Source organism: Macrosteles quadrilineatus, unplaced genomic scaffold (genome assembly GCF_028750875.1).
Source record: "Macrosteles quadrilineatus isolate MER2022 unplaced genomic scaffold, UCM_ALF_1.0 Scaffold_3__2_contigs__length_128488019, whole genome shotgun sequence".
NCBI classification, from domain to species: Eukaryota; Metazoa; Arthropoda; class Insecta; order Hemiptera; family Cicadellidae; genus Macrosteles; species Macrosteles quadrilineatus.
The window spans coordinates 100,743,720-100,768,444 of NW_026542596.1; the positions used below are offsets into that span (position 1 = coordinate 100,743,720).

The following is a 24,725-nucleotide window of genomic DNA, read 5'->3' on the forward strand; positions in this document are numbered from 1 at the left end:
GCTGTATTGGTTATGCTATGTTGGGTTATCATAAATATGTTTGTAGGACTTTCCGTTATGAATCGAATGATACTGGATGAATCGTATTTTTCTATTTATAATAACCCAACCTAACATAACCGCCGCAGCGCGATGTACAAGGGTGGCCTCCGTATAGTACCAAAGTACCCTGATGGTCCCCTTTAACCCTTGAATTTGCCTTTTCAAATGGGTTTCAAGTCTGTACGTTGAACACATCTAACAAAGACAAATGACAAGAAGACTGTAATGATGACACAATATTTATTGCCAGCGCCGGGGAGCGAACACACGACGTTAAAGTAAGTCACGCCTTTGATCACTGAGCCACCGAAATCACCAAACAAGACTGTCGATGCCTGAATAAAAGAAATATTTGTGAATCAATCCATGACAGTTAAAGCCAATGTGTGCTATTTTTGATTACAAACTCTTTCGTTTTTAACTACCTGCCTACGGGATTTCGCCTTTATCACATGCTACCAGTACAACTATTATTTGTAGCACAAAACGCAATCTTACCTTTCTTAGATAAAAACGGGGTTCCTACCTGTAACAAAATAACAACAATTAAAAAAAGTCACAAAAGAGCTCGTTGTGGGTGTTTAAAACTATTATGTGGTTAAACTGGTATGTGGTAAAACAATTTATCGGAACTTCGAATATTGGCATGGGTTAAATATATCAACGTATACAGGGTGTCCCACGTAAGGTGTCTCAAGTTGATGGTTGTCTCCTCAGTTTTTGACACACCCTGTATAGGAAAAATATCTTTACCTACGACCGTTTTTTAAAGTAGTCATTTCAGTTCAGTTCTTAGAATTGAAAAGTTTCACTTAATAGCTGTTTACTTTCATATCAGCATAGTTTCATTTCATATCAACACGGGTAACGGACCAATGAGGTTCAAGGATTGAGAGAAAAGAAGTACAATTGTAATGCTTCGAACGTCAATTAATCAGCTGTTCAGCTGATCAGTTGACAATTTTAATTGTTGATCCGACTTGTTCCTGTTGATACTCGCGTATTCTTAACCTAAGTTGGTGGAAGTTAAATGAAGGTTGATTTTAAAATATCAGTTAGTGAAAGTGATGTTGACGAGATAGAAATGAGAGCACAAACTGTTTGTGCTAATCTTTTGCCACCAAAATCAAAACAAAGGTACCATGTGCAATTACATACCAGCAATTCATTAAATGGACGAAACAAAATAAGGTTAAATTGATAAATGAAAATGTTCTTCTGGTTTATTTCGAAAACCTCTTAACCACTTTTTCACCCAACTCGTTGTGGACCACATATTACTCAATACAACATGCATATTTGTCACTTACACCAGTCAGCTTAACCTAATTTTAAAGAATTACTTTAGCTGGTATGTGTTGTGTGAATTTTGACAATCACTGTTATTTCTTGCATTTTCTCCAACTTAAAAAAAATCATTTAACCAAAAATCTATAGGCCCTGGTAAGGTTAACATGGAAATCTTTAGAGCCAATGGGGCAGAGCTCGAAAGGATCTTTGAGATAAGAGTATGTCTATATGTTAATCAAGAACGTGCTATCACCATAACAATTTTCAGCTCAATCCAAACAAACACACAAACTTTCACATTCATAATATTAGTAAGATTATGAGAATCTGTGATTTGATATGAAAATCATAAGGCAATTTAAAATAAATCCATCGGTTGGTAAACACATCAAAAGAATTTAAGCAATTAAAATTACTGTCGTGGGTGAGTTAAAATACCCTGTTTTATAATTATCTTTAAAACTACATTGGCTGTGTGAATTACAGTTTACTGCCAACTAATTGGTTTTCAGTCTCTTTTATTAAAACCCTTGCAGCACCGTATCTTCTAGAAGCGTTTTCAATGAGAAAATACGTGTTTTACAGGATCAAGCACTACTGTCCAAATTACTGTAGTATTAGCGAATTTCCCATATAGGGAATAAGCTATTACCGTAGTACTCATGGTAAGACCTGGACGCGGGACCAATTTTTTTTTCGTTTTGAGGTCCCTAGAGGCTAAAAACACCATCCGTTCAAATTCATATATATATATTTATATATATATATATATATATTATATATATATATATATATATATATATATATATATATATATATATATATATATATATATATGTGTCCGTCAGCACGATAACTCGAGCAAAAATGATCCGATTTTGACGAAATTTGGTACAAACGTGTAAACGTACGTTTATTCGAACGAGTTCGCGATCCAGCATGATCGGACCATGGGAACGGGGGTTTACGGGGGGTTTTATGGGGTAAAAAAAGGTTTTTCCCATTTTTGACCCAAAAAACATCAAATTTAGCAATTTCTTTCCAAACCATTTTGTAGAGCTTAAAAAAACAAATAATTTAGTATATTGAAGCGTTATTATGCGCCTAATGGTTACAGAGAAAATTCCAAAAAATTGTAAATTTAAAATTCCCATGTTATTCTTATGGAGAATAAGTAAACTGTTGTAGTTTTTGCTTGTTTGTGAACATATTTTGATCAAATTTGGAAAATGTTTTTATTTCTTACTAACTATTCACATTTGACAAAAAACAGTTTTACCCTCCCTGATGCAGCAAACCTAAGTACGTGTTAAACTAGTTCTATTTAAATCTGGAATAAATGTTATATTTTTAAGTAGACATTTCAGTGTAAATCCAATCAGTCAAATGGAAATTCGCTTAGTCTGCAGGTTTGCTGCGGCGGGGGTATGTTTAATATTGCAATTGGTTGAAGTACCAATGAAGGGATTTTTACAGTAACATATAAAATTTAACGGGATGATTAATAGTAGTAAATAAGAAAAAACTACATTATTATAGTTCGGCCGCTTAGAAAACGACTCGCGCGCTAATGCTAAACCAATGCTGGAGGAGGTCGCTTTCTAAGCGGCCGAACTATAATAATATTTTATTGAAACTACATACTTTGTAAAATTAAGTTTACGAAAATAGAAATAGACAGCTGATGTAATTTATGTCAGCTGATTTTCAACAATGAACACAGCCCCGCAATGGATGTATTGAAACAACCACAATTTATTGTTGCATAATAATAACTATTTTTAAGACCAGCTTGTAGTACGATTGAATCTGAGTGCTTCACAGGTAACTTGGTTTAGATAAATCTGTCCTGTTCCGTCCTAAAGTGATTAAACAGGAACTTTGATATCTGTTAGCAATCCTACAGGGAGGATGTAGGAATATCATGAATGCTTCAACTAGTCAAACTTAAACTGTCTCTGTAACAGTTCATACAGGGTGTTTTTTTAAAAACTTGCATCTTTATTTATGTGAAAACCGCAATAGATAGGAATATGCAGTTTGCGGGAATCATCTATTGAAGTAGGGGGCCAAATTGTTTTGAATTCAACATTACATTCACATTCCCCCCCTTCCCCCCTGCCCCCAACTTATTTTTTTTAAATAGCAAGGTACCCCTTGTGACATATCAAATGAAAGAGCATGAAAAAAGAAAATGTTTGATGAAAAAAAAAATAAAAATCGGTTCATAAATTTGCGAGATATTTCCCCCCCCCTTCCCCGGAACTTGATTTTTTTTAATAGCAAAGTACCCCTTGTACATATCAAATGAAAGAGCATGAAAAAAGAAAATTTTTGGTGGAAAAAAATTTAAAATCGGCTCATGAATTTGTGAGATAATCCCCCCCTTTTTCCCCTACCCATAACTTGTTTTTTAATAGCAAGGTACCCGCCCTTGTGACATATCAAATGACAAATAAATTTCACCAAAAATTTTCTTTTTTCATGCTCTTTCATTTGATATGTCACAAGGGGTACTTTGCTATAAAAAAAAATCAAGTTCCGGGGAAGGGGGGGGGGAAATATCTCGCAAATTTATGAACCGATTTTTAATTTTTTTTCATCAAACATTTTCTTTTTTATGCTCTTTCATTTGATATGTCACGAGCGGTACCTTGCTATTTAAAAAAAATAAGTTGGGGGCAGGGGGGGAAAGGGGGGGAATGTGAATGTAACGTTGAATTCAAAACAATTGGGCCCCCTACGTCAATAGATGATTCCCGCAAACTGCATATTTCTATCTATTGCGGTTTTTACATAAATAAAGATGAAAGTTTTTAAAAAAACACCCTGTATATTGAATGAACTAAAAGTGTATTTACTTATGCATAGGCAAACGAGTAATTACAACATTCTACATTGTGTTCCACTTGGTGTCTTTTACAGTGAACAGATTGTTTTACATAATACCGTATACAATGCAGCACAGTATATAAAATACCCCTTTGGTGTATGGACAAATAAAATGAAAAGAAACACCTATTAGAATTTTTTTAATCCTCATTATGGATTTCAAATTATTATTGTTTAAACGTAATCTAACAAATTGATATTTACAAACAAACTGTTTGTGAACAGTTTCAAATCCAGTTTTTTTACAATTCTCTAAATGGATATTCCTGAAATGAATGGACTAGTGGTTTGAAAAATTATAATTCTGTGCATGCACAGACAGATTCGGGACTGTTAAAATTAATTTCAATAAAAATTAAGCTTAAGTTATCAAAGTTAATACAAGCAATGTGAGTAAAATATTTACACATCCATAATACATTGGTTTTGGAAGTTGGATAGTTAAATCACCATCAACAATTCGACACAAAACTTTATATTTATTAAATATGTTAACACATGTTCATCATTTTCCTATCTTACGTTCATAAATTCTTAAATAACTGATTTTGAAAGTTAAATTGTTTAAATAGTTCATAAACTAAAGACGAAAAAACAAGCTTAAAGATTAATCACTAAATAAATTATTTATCTTTTGCAAACAAATCAAATTATCATGTAATTGTGTATCACGAAATCTCAAAACACAAACTGAGTAAAACGAATCTGATATTGCTAAGCACAAAGTGATACCTCTTGTCGATGTAATATGCTGATATTAAAAGCCATCGGTGCCTTGACTGGCTCTTTACAACAGACAAGATATCGCTTTTATCTTAAACAATATCTTCTTTCATGTCCTTTCTCATAACTCATTTCACGTCAGTCGATTTCACTTTGACTTTGAGATCGGAAAGGTAATCTCATTGAAGAATATACATAATGATAAGTGTATATACTTCATTACGTGTTGCTGCTGTGTTTTTTTTTTTCAAACAAACATTAAATGGGGTTAATTATTTTGACATTAATCTTTTAAATACTGACTTGATCAGCGAAGAAAACTAAAACTAAACTGAAATTGTAATTTGGTGCGGTATAATTTTTTATAATAAATTATTTGATTACAATCATACGAGTATAATAACATGGTTTCACAAATAAATGTTGTTGTTATAAGGTCAAATTGTTCCACTCTTTCTCCCTTGCTTGTAAAAACCATGTTGATACCTTATACGAAAATTGCCATTACCATACCATACCATATAGTTGGGGATAAGTCCAATAAACATTTATCTTGATGATTAACATGAAAGTGCGAAGTATATAGGCTAGATCACTAAAATGGGAAATCATTATTTATGTTTAGCTTAAAAAGTAATCTTAAAATTTTTCAATATTAAAATATTGTTTTTTTAGGCCTAATCTCTTTTCAACGTAAGCTTAAGTGTGTGTTATAGGTTTAATATTGTTGATAACATTCTAAATCGTACATTCACTTATGTTTTAGTTTTCACACGTACAGTTTAAAACAAGTAACGTTTTCAGAAGCAACAAAATGTGCTCAATTTGAAAATCGTGCATTCACCTAGTTAATTTGAAAGAGATATCCGAATTGTAGAGCCATAGAAAGAACTACCACTCAATAAATTAACACGAAATGTGACCGTTTTTGTTCCACCTAACAAGTTTTTACTGAGAGCCAGGTCGTTGTAGGGCATTAATAACAACCCCCCTACTCGGACCCCGAATACATTGTTACGGACAAAAGATAAAAATACTATTACAATTCTGGTTTGAATACTACCGCTGGCTATATTTATTAACATATTCGGATGGATACTGGTGTGTAGTGGATGTATTTGTGAAAGACATAGACTACGTAGCTCAACTTATACAGAGGTGTGTAGTAAAAGTCGTGTATAGAATGGTTGGTGATTGGCAATACTGTAGTGGTTAATAGTGATTGACCATAGCTGAGTGGTTATAGTGCTCGTCTAACAATCAAAAGGATCGATCCTGAGAAAAGTCAGTAGCATTTTGGGTGGTTCTAAACGGAACGCATTTGCTGGGCTTTTAATAAATAACTAGTGTCCCTGTTGCTCGAATTCGAGCAATTGCTAAGTATTAAAGGCGTTATTTTAAAACAAATAACAGTCATAATAATCTGATGACTTTAAAAGATTCAACTAAAAGATTATGGAAATACTCATGATGTAGGTACATAAAAGATCGATATAATCACAATTACTTGTAAATATTTTATAATTTGTTTAAAAGTTGATCTTGTTTTTTAGTGTTTTCTACGAATAGCCTTACTCATAGCCGCATTAGGTTACCCATAATAACATTATAAATATATAAAAAAAACACTTTTATATTGGCTGTGTTCTATGACTTTCCTATGTTTCCATAGTTTGCAAATGGGCTCTTTCAATGATTAATAAGAAATGCAGCACAGTGTGTTAATTCAGTTTTCTTATTAAGATATCAATTTATCCAGGCTCTCTCACTTTTTTCCATTGTAATATTTACGCCAACCCAAATTCAAATAGTAGCCTAAACATTTCATTTCAACCAAGTAAATGTTTGTAGCAAACTGTTAAATTAGCAAACTTATTGACGGTTTACAACTAACTTATGTTCTTCTTCTCACTTTTAATTTCTGACAACAGCTGGAGTTTCATAACAATTTTTGTTTCCCATGATAATCTTATGGGAAATACGAAACTTTAAAAGGCCCCAGAGCCTCTCTCTCTAATCATTTCCCTAAAAAGAAAGTTTCCTGCACAACTTCACGTTACGCTCTTTCCAATGAGACCAAAAACATGTCAATCGGTTCAGTAGTTTCGGAGGAGTAATTGTCACAAAAATCCTGCTTGCGTATTCAATAAGTAAAGTATGTATTGTACAAACTTCTCTATTTTCATCCCACACTGTAAATAAAACATGTGATTGGAATGTCTTCCATTTGTTTTGATTTTCTGTTTATATTGTGTTGTTATTTTGTCATCACCATAGCAACCCATAAAACCCATGTTAATTTTTTAAAATTTCAAATTCATTTTTTGTGCTTATTTTTGATCCTATTTTAATTTATAAAGGGATTCTGCACACCTACAGGAAAATAGTTTTCTAACGGTGTGCGTAGATTTTCCCTACGATACACACGAGCTGAGAAAAAAGGTTTTAGAGAAACATGCTTGCCTATTAATATATAGATAGATAGATTCTTTTCAAATGCTGTTGCATTGTTGTCATTACATATATTCCCTGGATAGTGAACGACCACATCTCTCTAAGAATAGATTACAATATAAAAGTAATATTTAACGTACCTGTGGGACAAAGTTCCTACAAACAAACATACGTTAATTATACCCCATCCCTATTCCCAGAAAATTAAATTATTAAAAGATTGAACGCCAGGATCGTTTCCAAAATTTCAGAGATATTATCTGATCACAATAAGTTAGCATTTTCTTGTGTTTTTCAATTACGCCACTTATCCAAACAACTTCAACAAGATTGACTAAATGAAGAACAACATTGGAGCGTGTATAAGTGACAATGAATGTGTGAGTGAGTGTTGGGTGTAATGAAGTGTTTATAAAATATTGCTTGTAAGATTAACCGCATTTGTAGTTATGTGAATCTATTTACGGCAATTAGTATTCTAAAATTTCAATTTTCAGAGCGTTAAAATGTTATGACTACTACACGTTAATCTTATAAATAGTTTTATTAATTGAAGTGTTGTGGTTTTTATTTCATATTTAATGTAATGATTAGTGTAATGATTAACGTAACAAAAACAGCCTAAGAAGACAATGTTCTGTAAAAGCTTTAAAAAATGCATCGTAAAAACTCAATACATCATTCTAGATCGTAAGAAACGTATATAGAACAAAAGCATAAACTAATATGAGGATTTCTTTTTAAATTTTCACTCAAGATGTTCTATATTGCCTGAAAATTGGTAACTGACGATTTTATTAGTTTAAAAGAACATTTTTAATTAAATCTTAAAATAAAAATATTTAAAAACAGGTAATAAACCTAACTGGAATAAACCTAACCTAACCAAAAGAATACCTGCGAATAAAATCTTTCATACAAGTCTGCATCAGCACCTAAATATTTTTTAAACATCAATGCCAAAGTATGTTTAAGTGAACCTAAATATGTACAGATAAAAGTTATAGGGAAAGTAAAGATCTTCTCTCAGAGTCTGTCTTTCATTTTTTTTTCGAAAATACTTTATGTTCAAATAATGTTTATGGTGTACAAGATCAGTGATACACAGATTAGGTAATAGTAGTATCGGTCTAAAGAATTTCCTATATAAATATTTCAGCAATATTAGTATGACTTACGAGCTATTTTATTCTTATATTTTTATAAAGACTTCCCAGTAATCTAAATAGGTATTCCAATGGGTATATTGCAAGATAGAGTTAACGATATATCAGAAACATAAGCCCAAGTATACTAATTAATTCAAGTTGAGTTAGATATTATAGTTCAGTATTAAAGCGAGGCCTTCGTTATGCAAAAGTAAGGATTACAGTTGTGAAAATATCCTCGCGAAGTTTTTCGGGTGAGTGAACAATGTTTTCATTAGGGACGGCCGTAGCGCTATTTACTCAAGTGTTTATGAATAATAATGTCTTGTTGCCTCTCCTAGTCTGAATAATTATTATGCGTCGTTAAAACTATTCGCTAAATGATATTAGGGATATTTATACAGTAAATATATTCTCAGCAATTACCGTCACCAAATTGTTATTTACACTTAACATTACCTATACATAGTAAAAGCAATGAGCTGAGACAGCTAGTCTCTGTTTGGTTTTTGGAGAGGCTGCTCAGTTATTTTCCTGAGAGATGTGGGAGCGTCCCATGAAGTTTGAAACTCCATGACAATCGCTCTACACGACCTGAGTGTTGGGTGTATGGTAGAGTTCCTTCGGCAATATTCAATTGATAGTATGGACATATCGACCCTAGCCACCTGCAAAGTTTGAGTGTCAGAAGACAGTTCCGCAGCTCAGGTCATACAATTATTTCGTGGATATAAACTACCTTATTTACTGCTATGTTGGTGAAAATGCGTCAGCTTCAAAATTTATCTTGAGTCTACGGATCAGACAGTTAGTTGTTGGATCGGGTCACGAAATATGATAAGTAGAGAACTGCAAAAAAGAATAATTACGCTGCTGAAGCAAGAAAACTATTGTTCTGCGCATCTAGATTAGCTTTAGGACATCTGATGAAGGCTCAGGCTTTTTTAAAAGTAGAATTTCAACTCATTTAAGTCCAAACTCAACAGCTAAAGTGCTCACAAACCAAAAACCTAATCGATGAAAACCCGTTCAGAGAAGGTTTTTGGACTTCCTGCCAGACAGCAATAATTTTGATTAACCACACAAACATACAAGACCTTATATTGGTACATGGATTGTGAATTGACTTTCATCTAAGATAGCTGACGAAATCTGTGATAGAAATGTAGTGTTTACTTACCATTCTTTCATGCCTATGTCATGTTTATCATCCATATTTGAAGACCATGCATAAAAAGGGTAATTCCAAAGCTCCATAAATACCGTAAAGTATCCAATAGTCAATGGTATCACCTTAACGGGCATGCTGCAAGATATTGTTAATGTGGCATGTAACTGTGACAGTCGCCAATGACTTGCTTTATTTTCATCAAAAAGACAAAAACCAATTTTTTCCTGATAACCTGTCGTTAAAAGTATTTGGCGAAAGTAATGTTCGTCAAATATGCACAAGCAACTCAGTATGTAACGTTGCCCGCGGTTATACACGCAGCGGTTGATAAACTATTTATGTTGTGTTGATTAGCTAATCAGTCATTGTTGAATGGTTTTGTACCAAATGACTAAAGTGCTGATCAACACTCAGAAAACAATTAATTTATGGGTTGTTTGTCAACATTATGCTTGTAACGCGTTCTTTGTAACAGTCTGTGACAATCAACCTCATTGGCATGTTGGCAATAATGCGTTGCTGCGGGGATGTAATCAGTTTTCCTACACAACTTTTAATTCAAAAACAGAATTATTTTTACCCTGCTGATTATATAAATCATTTTTCATCTCTTCTGTTATACTTTTGTTGTTGATTATTATAATGCGTCTATGTGTTATTATAAATGAAAAAAAATGTATGTTGTTGCTAATCCAATGAAATCCAACCATCGTAAAGTAAGATCTACTATGGTATTGAGACATTTAAGGTCCTCACTTGAGCTATGAAGACCAATACTCGTAGTTTGATATCCTTAATGCGGACAATTTGTAGTATGGGATGATAAGAGGTTACTCTCGACCTTGAAAAGAATTCCAGGACTATATCCAACTGTATTTGAAAGAAGAGTTACTCATTCACGATGATTTCTGGTTACACGTAGCTTAAGTGCATTTTGCTACGGCCATAAATAAATCCTTTCTTGGTTAAACAGTTTTGTTTTGATAACATGTTGTGATGCTTTGCTAACCTGTGACATTTAATTTTAAACATGTCAACGCTGTTTCAGCTGTTTTTTTTTTTTTTTTTTTTTTGCTCTAATGTGTGTTGATGCTCTTTTGTAGCCTCTAATGTAACATACGAAAATTCTTCCGATTGTTTGTTATAACGGCAATCGTTTCCTGCTTTTTGATATTATTTAAGGAACATTTTAATTTGTACCGTCTGTTATAATACACCACAATCAACATCCAGAGCATCTACTGATGAGAATAAAATATAAAACTAAATATGTTTAATTTATCAAAACTAAATATATTATACCATAATCTTAAGTAATTTCTTTTATTTCCGAGGAACAGAGTGTATTTTGATACGTTGAATTTATGCGTTTTTATTTTTCGTCTATTGTGCAATGAGTTGTTGTGTTTATAATGTAATATCGTATTTAATACAACCGGTTTAAATTGCGTCGTAGTTAAGCCCAGATTAGACTACTATATATCGTACCTAAGCATCACGGAATTCAGTAGCTATAGACTTTGTAAGTGTATATAAACAAATCAGTTATAATCAATTAACAATATTTACTTTCCTTAAGCTCAAAAAATGCATGTTTGTATATTTAAGACTGTTGAACGTTTTTTCGTTTTGTTATATTAATAGTTAAATGCGTATCTAACATGTGCAGACTAAACCAGTTAAGCTCCCGTTTTCTGTTAACTTACTTTAAGAAACATACTTAATTTGTTACTTTTTAATTATAAATTTGAAAAATACATGATTTGAAAACTAACGTTTGGATTTTTAAAAAATCTATGAAAAAATTGCTTAATGTTGATGATTTGAAAAACTCAACGAGGAAAACGAAGCCTACTAGATGTTCTAAAAGAAGTTAGCACCTCTTGGGATAAACATTATCTCCTACGGCTTTGTAGAAACCATTAGCATTACAAGCTTATTCAAACCAGCGCTAAGTACAATTAAGGTGGTTTTAATCTTAAGGTAAATGATTTACCGGTATTGTTTACTGACGTTGACTCATTATATTTCATTTTAAAATTTTATTTACTTCAAATTTATCTTAAAAGTCTAAAAATACTCATATGAAAGATTATAATCTCACAGATTCAACGTATCTGTTAGGAATACTTTAAATCTTGAAGCAAACTTTACGCTTCCTAAATTTTCTTAAACTTGTGCTTGATCTATATCATGATTGTATCAATTCAACTTGTGGATGGGGTTTTCTAGAAAGGTTTTTTGTTATAGTCATATAATGTTAAATAAAAAAAAAATAATTTATAATAATTGTATAAAATTATAAAGTATTGTTTTACTATCATTATGATTACAATATTATACTTATATTCCTGTATTGTTACTACCTAGTATAATGTTATACTTTATTGTACACAAAATATTACGATTACGAGTATATTACTATGACTCTTGAGCCTAAGATACGGATACTAATAGGTAAATCAATGTAACATTTAAAAGTGTTTCTGATTGTGATTTATATACACATTAACATGATTAATTAGTGGGTGATTTAATTAACATTTAAATATAAAACAGATACAAGAATACCTTATATGTTCTATATTAGGCTACAAAAAACCATTCTTTACATTTATTATAGTGTTATGTTAGAAGTATTCTTAAAATACGTAACGTAGAAGACTGGTTGTAAAGTTTCGTAACAGGTTAAATTCCAAAGGTAAAGATTTGGTTAAAAAAACACAGCTGGCATTAAATTAGCATCATAATTAGTACAACATAAAAATTGAAATATATTATTTCAAAACGTAACGTTGAGTAATGTTTGATTAACTATACGATTAATGGTAAAACAATCAAATATAGTAATTACATAAAATAACACTCACACTGTACAAAGGCGGGAGACGGGAAGAGAGAGAATCAGAGATTCTCTCACTTTAACGTCTGGACCACGACTGAAGCTCTCCCCTCCCACTGTCCCTCCCCCACCACTCACCTATCCCCTCCCACAACACACCTACGGTGGGGGGAAGACTTCTTCATTGTTATTCCTCTTATTACTTCATAAACAATTTTCGATTGGAATTTGTGCAATGAAATTGTTTACCATTAGTTATTAGAGATAGAAACGAAAAACAATTGTAGGTAAAAATATGTATATTACAAGTTCACTTTATTGTACAAATTTGTTCACATTAAAGAACAAATACAACACCATTCTTAAAATAATGTTTTAATAATTGAATGAAATGCGTATACTACATTTTATGCATAAGTACACTTGAATATAACAAACATGCTATTTGTAGCACAACAATCTATTGTTAATTAATGGAAATAATATTACTAATGTACAACCTAATATCTTAAGTTGTATTACTAATAGCATTATTACTGCTGCTATTTATATACAGATTTTAACATATTGATATGTCGTGCAGAAAAAGAAATATTGTGATTGAAGAAAAGTCAATTGAAATAACTCGATTTTACACTATTTTAAGGACCATTTCATTATCATCCGTCCATTGATTAGTATCTAAGTTTTACTCCACCTCTTACTTTTATACAGGTAACCTATATTTGAGATGTTTACAAATCTGTGTTAAGCTGTTAAGCTGGCATTCAGGGATTTTCAATATCCATAAACCACTCTTTCTCTCGTAGATTTCTCGTTATTTTCGCCAGCTTGTCAAACAAAATATGTTAAAATAATTTCAAAATGACGAAGTAGTTTTCAAACGATCGTGATTTTAATAAAGTCGTTCTTCGTACGAGTAATATTTTCGTTATATTTATGTAACAGAAATTAGTATTAATGTAACATTAAATACATATTTATTACTTTATTAAATGACAATATTACTTTGACAAATGCGTAACAATCGTTCATATAATCTAAACAACGATTTGTTAAGCTTGTAAAAATAATATTCACTTGAAATTATAAAATAATTCGTAAGTGAAATACAATGACTACGCATAGTATACTAAATATATACTTTATAACATTAAATCACTCCTTGGGTAAATAATTTATTTTATTTTGTGACCAAACGCCCCCCCCCCCAAAAAAAAACTAATTGATAGTTAGAGTCTTCATCAGTGCTAGCCATATTGGATTTTAGTCCCATAAGAGCAATGTTAACTTCGTAACCGAATTTCTAAAAAACCTGTTGTGATAAAGTAATGATTGAGGTGTTAAAATTAAGGTTTAGGGAGTTAGGATTTATTTATTTTTTCTTCCACTTAATAAGTTATTTATCATCAATTAAGCCTTTAATTAAATAATTTAATAATGAAAGACAAAAACAAATATTTGAAATATCATTACCTTGTTCCCTACTACTCTATGTTATAAACCTAATAAAAATTTTCGAAACTATATTTTTATAAATAACACCGGCATGCTTCTTCAAATGATGGTATGTTCTGTCAAATTACACATTGCTCTAATGGGACTAAAATTCAATATGACTACCACAGATGAAGACTCTAAATAATATGTCTAAATACAAAAATTGTGATTATATTAACTATAAATTTGGAACTCTAGTTCTACCTTATTTTCACCTACCTTATTCACCTTATTTGTTTTACTTGTAAATTCCTACATGTTCATTTTTGTCACGTTCAATTTAGTTGTTAAGCCAATTTCTCTTCGGTAGACGTTCTCCCTTCATTCCTAATTTTATTACCAGTCATTTACATACAGATGAATAATCAATATTGAACATATCTAGGATAAATAAAGTTCAATAACAAACTCGCAGTGGTGACAACATTTAACATCAGCTGTTGACCAGCATTGTTGCGAATATTATATAATGATTACATGCAACATGTTAATCATTGGGATCTCGGAACGGTCATTAGAACAGAAACAGTATGGATCAAAAACATAACAGAATGACGTCACTGAATGAAATCTAATACTATTATTCTCTACATCTATTTTGGGCGCTGTTTGAGAGTTGCGTCGAAATAATAATACAAACATGATTATTTTCGTGTTATTATTGTTTTGTGTTTATCATCCATACCGTTTACATTTTATAAACCGTGGAATCATACTAACAACCCGCCCATTCCGGCAGCGCTTCCTCGAAAACTACGAAACGGCCTTTTCTTTTCCTTGAGGGGTTTAACTCAATATTAGCGTAGTATATATTGTTTTACAGTAAAAGACTACGTTTTTGAATAGTCGTATTCATCGCTTGCTTAGTAATAGACCCCAAGTGTATTTATAATCAATGCTAAATAGTATTCGTTGGAATGTTCTTTCCTTTTTGTACTGCACTTAGTAATTGGTTTTTTTCCTTTTAGATGATTTGTTACACGTTCAATTCATTTATTTACATTTTCTTAAAACTGCCATAGCTACTTGACAATGCATAAGACTAATGTTAAAAATATTAAAATTTCATTTTAAGCTTTTAACGAAAAACTAATTTTCCCATAACATAGCCTAGAAGGGTTATTAATTTTAGCCTAAAACCATTGACTATGCTAAAACTAAGAGATTTCTAGCAAATCGAAAGGAAATCGTAGGAGCTGTTTTTAATATCATTGTGCGCAAACGTTACTCATATTATAGTATATATATATATATATATATATAAGGTTTAGTGGTATTGGGACTTTATCGTAAATAAGACTCATCATGGTGTTCTCTCAAGCCCGAACAGTTAAAAGAATGCGTTAAAAGTAAACCATTGGTTTTATGCCAATAGTGGCATGAAATCAAGTTTGCAGGAGTTCAGCACCTAATACATCGAACATTATTGACATGTACAAAGTTAAAGATACTGGATCCGTAGTCTAGTACAATACATACTCTATTTTAGCTTGTGAAAACACCTTGTTGAGTCTTATCATTGACTATTGGATACTGAAGTAGACTTCCCATATATATGGACCAGCTGTAGCAAATTTTTTATAAAAAAAGAATGTAGTTGTGCGAAACTATCCTAGAACGCGCTATTGTCTAAAATTCTATTTTATACATTACTTTTTTGCTGACCAGGTTGATGGGTCATAACAGTTTCTATAATTCATCATAAGTCATTCCCTAAGTTTGAATCGGTTAAAAAGATTGTGTATTTGGTAGAATTTAGTAATTTAGATCAGCCCAATCTTAATTGTAGGTGGCTCACATCTTCTACGACGATTTTGATAAAAAAGATGGCTAGACATTTAACATGGGGATGGGATGTCTAGTATTTATAGTCAAAGGTCATATTTACAATATATTGCCAATAACATCAAAACCCCACAGAACATTATGCAAATATGCATATAAGCTTATCGGCAATAAAATAAAGAAAACAGGGATATCAACATAACCTTGTTTTCTGGTCAAACAGTACCTTAGAGTACTTTTAATATTGGGGTTGCGTAAAAAAACACACCCTGTATATATGCTGTGAAAACTAACAATAACCTAAAAGTATTGTTTACAACTTAGGGAGAGTTGTTTCCGAGGTTGAACATGCCTTATTGAGTCGCAACCCCCTCCATTTTCACCCCCACTACCCCCCTCGTAAGTCCCACACACAACATGTGACATCAATCAAATAAGCTTTCGATGACATCCTCAATATCGAATGACATAAAAATATCGATAAGTCCAAACAAACCTCTTCGTTCCTCTCTCGACATTCATATTCATTCTATATTCCACATACAGTGTTCGAATCACGACACACCAGGAGACAGTACTTATGCTGAAATTTGAGATAAATTTTATTTTTCAAAGTTTTTTCAGTATTTTTCAATGTTGTGAAACTAATTTAATGTTCATATTTCCCTTGCATGTGTTAATGAATTTACTAGGAATATACTATTTTCTACGATATATAAATCAATCTAAAGTGATTGAATTTAGTAGTCTTTTGACCCACAGTCATTTTCTAATTGATGTAACATGAGTACTGTAGATGTAGATGATTACATTTATCATTGCGAGTAACTAAAGTGATCTATGATTATATTTCATGTGAATTTAAAGTGGACTTATAGAACTACTACTTTTTATCTGATATAATAACCAACGTTGCACATTCTAATGATAATAACGAGGTGAAGCACATAGGGAATATAATTTAATTTTTTTAGTTCAATTAGACATGAAACTAACACTAAAACAGGCTTTAAAATTTACAATTTGAATGAGAGTATCCTAGTAGGATTTGGATTTGTAATATCCAAACGTTTTATAGTATTAGTTAAATTGGAATAGTTTTTTTTATTCACAACTTAAACTTATCAATTCAATCCTGTGATGTACGTTACAATGCCGTCCAGAATAAAATGCCGTGGTAAATATGGCAAGAAAGATGTTTTAAAAGAACAAATTACTAAATAAGATTTCTTAAAGACTTTTTATAATGTATGACAATTAAAATATCAAAATACCTCTTTCCAGTTAACGAAAGGTTACCACAGCAAACTATACAACCCCGTAGTACAACACAATTTTCTTCCATTAAAATGAGCTACTTAATAACATGGTATCACATTCAAAGCAATTTTAATTCAAATAAAATAATAATTTTGTAATAATCGGTTAATAAATAATTAGTTGTGTGAATTTTATTGTCGATTTAAAAATGGCGGGTATTTAGTTTTTTTTTTTATTTTACAATTCTTGAGATCTTTAAATTACAAAATAAGTTGGCATATTTAATAACTTAAAATGTCTTAAATGTCAAATTGTAAACATTTAACACCATATTGGACCTAAATATATTGCCACCTTTTAAAAATGTGTATTTTGCATATAATAAGTGGCATTTAGTAAATTAAAAGTGTTATTTTATGAGTAATTTTTGAAACACAAAAATAACGCAGGAAAAACTACGAGAAAATATTCTTTATTGATATGTTTGCAAATTTAAAATTTTGCGGCTAACTATGTAAGTGTGTGATAACGTTTTACACTCATACTCATAGTTAATGCTATGACGATAAATTTTCAAAGGAACCTGTCGTTAATTAAACCGTTACCCGGCTGGAACGGGTACAATGTATTCATGCCTCAGAAAGGAGCGGTTATTTATGACCTGTTACACTGAACTCGTCGCTACTGCTTGTTACGGCAGCAAAAACCACCACCTGTGTAATTGGATTATTTTTAGTTAGGGGTTGAACCTTATCTCAGCTGTTATAAAATCCAAAAACAAACATTGTGGGTGCAGGGCATTATCGTCACTAGGGCACTAGACGTCTGTACTTGTGACCCGGCTTAAAATGTCACTATTAATCAGGAATAGATTTTTGGTGTACGACGATTTTTTTACCTAATGGGTCGGATCACATATTAAGATATACTTATATTATGAAGGCAAACTAGGATAGATCTCTCCATTTGTAATGTAAACAAGTGTGAAAACTTCCTGTAGGTATTTAAGAGCTTCCACCACTAAATACGTAATACAATAAGTTCTGTATGTATGTATGGTTTTTGCGCTTAAAAGCTTTTATTTAAGTAGTTAAGGTAATGAGTGTAATATAGGTACTTAAAAAAAATTATACTTTCTTAATGAGTTGTTAAGTTTTATAAAATCAGTGGTATGATACGAAGGTGTATAGACTCTGTGAACATTATGTTTTACTTTTTGAATGATTTTAGAATGATTAACGTTTAATATACTTTTGAGCATGTTATCAAAATTAACACATATTTGTCAAATAAACTTTTCTAAAGAGTTTAAGTTTTTAAGTAAATCGTCCTGTCTACATATAGCACTATATGACTTCATTGGTTCATATAACATTGTTATACAATACCAGGGAAAGTAGAATGCGACCCAATCATAATAGTTTTGTACTCTATCATCCATAATGAGACAATACAAACACTTAAGATAACTATTGTTTTATGCCAATTGATGATTATTTTCTATGAAACGCCAGACGAAAATAACATAAACTCTATGAAAGCAAGAAGAGTTTGCGGATGAAAATCCCTCATCGTTGAACACAGATTTTCACAAATCTCAAACAGACGTATATATACGTGGTGGAGGAACATTCAACATGAAAATATTGGAAATGTCAACTTATATACTTTTTGTATACGTTAGGGAGTTTTACGGTTGGAAATAATTATTTAAATTTCACAGATAGTTTATTTGTTATATTTATGCATTTGAATAAAGTAAGAATTAAATCGTACCTATTTTGAAAAAGTGAAACTAGGCAAAATCTCAATTTGCTCCTATAGTTGAGATATCCGACAGTCCAACTTTAGATACATCAACACAACATAGTTATTGTATCCCATTTTAATGTTGAGCCAGATTTGGAATAACGAAAAACATGTCGTTTGAATAATAAAACTTTTCATTGCATTCTGACAGGGACACAATTCTGCTTGTTATAATCTGAATATGAGTAAAGGGTGTGTACTGTGTATCATGGAGTGTAATACTTTTTGGACATCGCTACTAATTTCAATCTAGTTTTTCTTTAGTTCGGATTAATAATAAAAACACTCCCGCTGCAGCAAACCTGCAAACTAAGCGAATTTCCATTTCCCTGATAGGATTTTCGCTTAAATATTTCCTTAAACATGTCAGATTGATTCCGTTTTAAAATAACATTAGGATCAACTAGTACTTAGGTTTGCTGTTGCAGGGAATGAGTCTTTCAGTAAAATGTTATAGCTTAGTATTAAATAAATACATTTGCTAAGCTTAATCGAAATTTACTTATCAATAAGAAAACTATAACCGTTTACTTCCTGTCAATAATAATAACATCAAGAATTTTAAATAGCAATTTTTGCTTCTTTTTGTTTATTAGGCCTCTGGGGACAACAGAAGAAAAAATTAAACCGGTCTCAGATTTAGGTATTACCTTTGTGCTTTGACTATTAATACAACAACGTATTACCATAGATAAAACATACTCCCTTAGTAGATTTCTCATCCTTATGGAACAGCAGAAGACAATTTTATTGTTAGTTCTGTACGGTTTATGTAGAGGTCGTGTTTTGTTTAAATTTGTTTCCCGTTATTACAGCCATTTAAAACCTCGTTTAGCCAAATAATACGATCTAATCATAAACAATAACTTGTCCCCTAGTTATATAACCAAACAGTAAAGCACAGATCAAGAAATTAATCCAAAAATAATAGAAACAAAGTTTCGTCGACACTAGCACCCATGTGTCACGTACATGAACTAGACACGAAAAACGTGCTTCAAAATTTACAATGGGATGATAAGTCTAATTGTGTTGGTTAGTCTATGGTATTACCATGAGACTAAAGCGGCCCACACACTAGGGCGCTTGTGCGCGCACATGTGCCGCGCGAACAGCTCGACGCGCATGCGCCTCAATGTGTGGGTAAATGTGCCCATGCTCGCGACGCGCATGCGAGGTGCCTAGTGCCTGCCGCCGGACCTTCGAGCATCGTCACAAGTGCGCGAGCTTGTTATGATGCGCGCCAGTCTGTGGGAAACCGAGGCACATGTTCGCGAACTAGCAGTACAAACCATAGCTGCATATACTGTAAATCGGGAACTACAAGGTCTGCGCCTGCGTGGCACAGTGTACCTACATTAACTGCCCCACGTGTTGCATTTTATTTGTCCTTGTTGTTTGGTTATTATTGACTTCTTTGTTGTGCGGTTAAGATGTCCTTTAATGGCATAAGAAAGATTTTGTCTGAGTTTGTAGAGCTTTATAGATCACAAACATGTTCTTGGGACGTGAAAAATGTAAAGGTAAACTTTTCAAACAAATAAATGAGAAAAGAAATTATGGAGCTATTGATAACAAAATGCAAGGGGGTGTTTCCTGACAGTGACGATGAGTTTGTGAAGACTGAAATTAACTCTTTGAGAGCTTAATATCGATGTGAACCAAATATACTAATTAAATCTAAGTCTATAACCCTTATACTCTAAATACGACCCTTATACCCTTATATTAAATAATACAACCCTCATATTTTTAATACCTTATTTCCCACAAACCCAAAACACTTTTTATAATTTTTTTTTTAAGTCAGATTTTATTCTTTAGTGACTTTGCTTACAACTTTAAAAACATTTCCTTGTTAAAAAAATACAAAATGAAAAACAAATAGTAAAAATTAACGTGGTGGCGATACAAAGGAGTTTATTAGAATGATTTCAATATACCTGTTAAATTTGCTATTATAGTCCACTATTTGCATGGTCAAAGACGGTGGTGCGCGCGCATGTGTCTTTAGTGTGTGGTTACCAATTGAATCGCACATGTGCCTCGAGCCGCTCGCAGTCACCTCACCACGAGCCACGCAGGGCACATGCGAGCTAGTGTGTGGGCCGCTTAAGGGCAATCGCTTATTCATTGTACACGTATTCATTAAAAAACGTAATGATCAAGAACAGCTGCTTCCATTTTCATACCATGAACATATGACTCTCTACTAGCTTTCGAAGTATTGAGCCGAAAAAGTAAAGAGTAACGATTGCTAGGTTATGTTACTAAATCATATTATCATACATTAGTTGAATAAGGCCACCTGAAAACTAAACCATGGGTTCTCTGAGTAAAAATACTGGCTAAAGTTGGTATATATGCTTTGTCTATTTTAGTATCCAAAGCAAGTAGTAATGTATTTATTTAGATAGCGAAACCGCTGAGCTTATTGAGTTACTTGAGGAATCTAGAGGTATTCCTGAACTAGAGTATTTGCGTGATTTTGAATGATATGATTATATACATTCAATTAAGTCGAGCAACAAACATATCTGTTTATTAAAAATATGGCTTTTTTAGAAAATTTGTACATGTTTATATGTACTACTAGACGACTTTGTATGCATCGTATCATTAAGCTGTTTTCAAAAAGTAAATTTACCAACTTATCAATACATTTATAAAAATAAAAACATAGCAAAAATATTAAAATTTATCGATACAAACTATGTTACGGAAATACAAATCCAGTAAATGAACATTTGCATTTCAAAAGAAAGCTGCAATCCCTGCAGTTGCCTTGCGGTTTGATGGTGCTATTGTTGTGGAGTTCCTACTGCCAAGCAAGGCAGGCGGATAATAACTGAAGCTGCCTAGGATTATGTCGGGCGTTTCCTATTCAAATAGGTCAACTATGATTGTATGGAACAATAGTGTTCAGCGGTTCAGCGCTTCTTGTATGGAGTGGTATTTAGTAATAACTACAACTACTTAATTACAAACTTATACTCAATTGACGAGGTTTAAAGGTAGTTTACGTTGGGTAGGTTAAAAGGTAGTTATTATTTAATAGAAAGAAAATCTGTCTGTTTATAATGTCCTGTCTACTGTAAAACGGGTAACTATGGTGTACATGTAATTATGGTGTTTTGGGTATCTTGTACTTAAATATACATAGACAAATGGTAAATAATGGCTTGGCAGTAGAGTGGTTACAGTGCTCGCCTAACAAAGATAAGTTTCCGGAGAAAAGTAGCTTTTTGATTGTTTGAAACTGGATCCAGCTGTTCCTAGTCATTGTATTTTAAATGGACTAGCTGTTACCTACGAGCCTCAACCCGTCTGACTTCATAAGCATTAATAAAACTATAGTTTGGTTAAGCTGAAATAAACGAAACAGAATACAGGAATAAAACAAATTATCACACCTGATTTTAATAAGGTAGTGAATTGAAAGAATAACAAACAAATAAGTACAGCTGAGGTATTTTAAGCATTATGTATATGGAAAGTTCCCTTTGGAAAGGAATTACGAGATTAAAGAGCAATAATTTATGAAATAATGGATAGTTTTGCGCATGGTTTCTCGTCATGACGAACATTTTAAGTATATGGTTTATGGGGGTGTGACTTGTAGTTTTCTCAAAAGTTCTGGGAACTTTGGGATAAAAAATACATTTTTCCTACAGTCACCCGACAAAGTTGGCTTCCTTGTACTGTTTATAGTACTGCTGCTAATTGTTGCATATTTATACTTTGCCGTACGGTTTATACTTTGTCGTACGGTTTATACTTTGCCGCACATCAGGATTCCAACGAAACAACACAAACCAGCGTGGTTCTATTATGCACGTAATCCGTGTACGCTTGGAAATAGGTTGGCAACACTTAAAGATAAAAATACTATGAGCAGCTGATTGACTATTATAACTACGATTTAACCTGTCATTTCGTGTTTATAGTTTCGGTATTTCTGAACTTTCTGGACTTTTCTTTTAAACGTTTTAAAACATTCCTACGATCTTAATAAACAAGAAAATACCTTTAAAGAATTATTTTTAGGTGCGGAAACCACTTCAAATTACAAAAACATACGGAACTATATTCTCAAAACGCGGAGCACATTTCTTGCCGAGGAAAAATAGCGGAGTGATACGGACCGCGGGTAATACTTTCTATAGGGCACCATTTGTGTTGCCAGCTGAACCTAAAAACGTGTTGTATAGTGTTTGAAAGACTAATTATTATTTATATGCTTTATAGTGACTGTAGGAAAAATATAATGTGTAACACGAGTGAAAAAGGCCTTTGCTGCACTCGAGATCATTCCGCACGAGCCGCAGGCGAGTGCGTAAACATTGCTCTCGTGTGCAGCAAAGTGCCACTTTCACCACTAGTTACACAAATAACTATTTCACTCATCCTTCGCTCATGTTTGGGTTAAAATACGCACATAGGTGGCGCTCCATCTCATTAATTGATGTGATTGATTAATATTGATTGTATAAAATGAGAGTTGTGTATGATCGCACTATTGGACAAATTTGACCATTTTTACACAAACAAGATTAAACAGAAGTTACGATTGAGCCAAATTATTGTCTTAGGGTAGGATTGGAAAGTAAGTATAAAACAGTGTAGACCTTCAATGTGATTCATAATCTAGAACAAAAACTAAATTTTTCAACGTATACGTAAAGTAAAATTTTCGAGGTTTATCCATATTGTTGTACGTAAACATTCTTCACAGTTATCTAGAATAGATCAATACAACTCCCAGGAAGTTTTAGTAACTAAATATGTTTTTCGTAAGAATATATACCAAGTCGTCAGAATACACAGTTCACTACCGTATAGTATAATCCACAGGTTAAGTTGCAGATTGATAAAAAAGCTAGATAAAACAATGATGTGAGAAGTAAATATAACATTACAATGATGCAGGCAATGATAACAAAGGTCAGTGATAAAGTCGTACTCAAGGTCATTGATATCCAGTGGACCATTTCGGCCAGTGGCCTGGCAGACTGACCAAGAACGATGTAAACCCATCTTATAAAGAAATTTAATTGAAATTAATGATTTGACAGGTCAATACTACAGCTGTAGAAGATGTAGTTTTTAACCGACTTCCCCACTACCAAAAAAGGAGGAGGTCCTCGATTTATTTGTGGCAATGTTTTTATTTTCTATGTATGTTCACCAATTTCTCTGTGATTCTTTTACCGATCAGCGTGGTTCCACCACCAAAATAACCAGGAGAGTTTCTATTTGGTCACATATATATATTATGTTTAAGTGTAATACTTGTTTCGGTGAAAAATGTTGAAAACCTAAAATATTCAACATTTATTTTGTTTATATTTGTGCAGAGAAGGCAACAAATAATAATAATATTCCTACAGCTGTTAGTTGATACCATTTAAATGAAGCTACAGACAGTTCTTCATGAAACAGTTGCTTCATATTGAATAATAAACTATTGTTTGCCATGGAGCCTAAATAAATGACATTGAAAAAAAAATCGTTTTGGTTACAATAAAAAAGGTATTTCAACGTTTGACCTAATTTGTGTATAATTCTGTTTTGAGTATTGAATATTCTGACTTATAAAAACATAGTGAATAGCTGTATGATATTGATAAATAAAGGTGTATTGTGAAAACCAAAGCATTCGTAAAAGAGGTCCAAATATACATTTAATGCAATCATTCCTTACACGACCTAAGAAGTGTGAGAGTGCATAATCGTAAATCGTCTTAAAAGTACCTATTAAATATTTTAAATACTAAACATGCATTTGCAGATGTGGAATGTTTATTAA

At 32.3% G+C, this 24,725-nt stretch overlaps 1 protein-coding gene across 3 annotated transcripts in view; it reads right to left on the reverse strand.

Annotated features, from left to right (window-relative positions):
• LOC128988892 (uncharacterized) overlaps nucleotides 1–24,725 on the reverse strand; it is a 157,003-nt gene that overhangs the window by 129,092 nt on the left and 3,186 nt on the right. For 2 of the 3 annotated variants that reach the window (XM_054410649.1, XM_054410651.1), the window contains exon 2: nucleotides 541–568. The exons of the other annotated variant lie outside the window; for it this stretch is intronic. The gene's annotated coding sequence lies outside the window, so the exon portion shown is untranslated. The remainder of the gene's footprint in view (nucleotides 1–540; nucleotides 569–24,725) is intronic. 3 annotated transcript variants of the gene reach the window in all.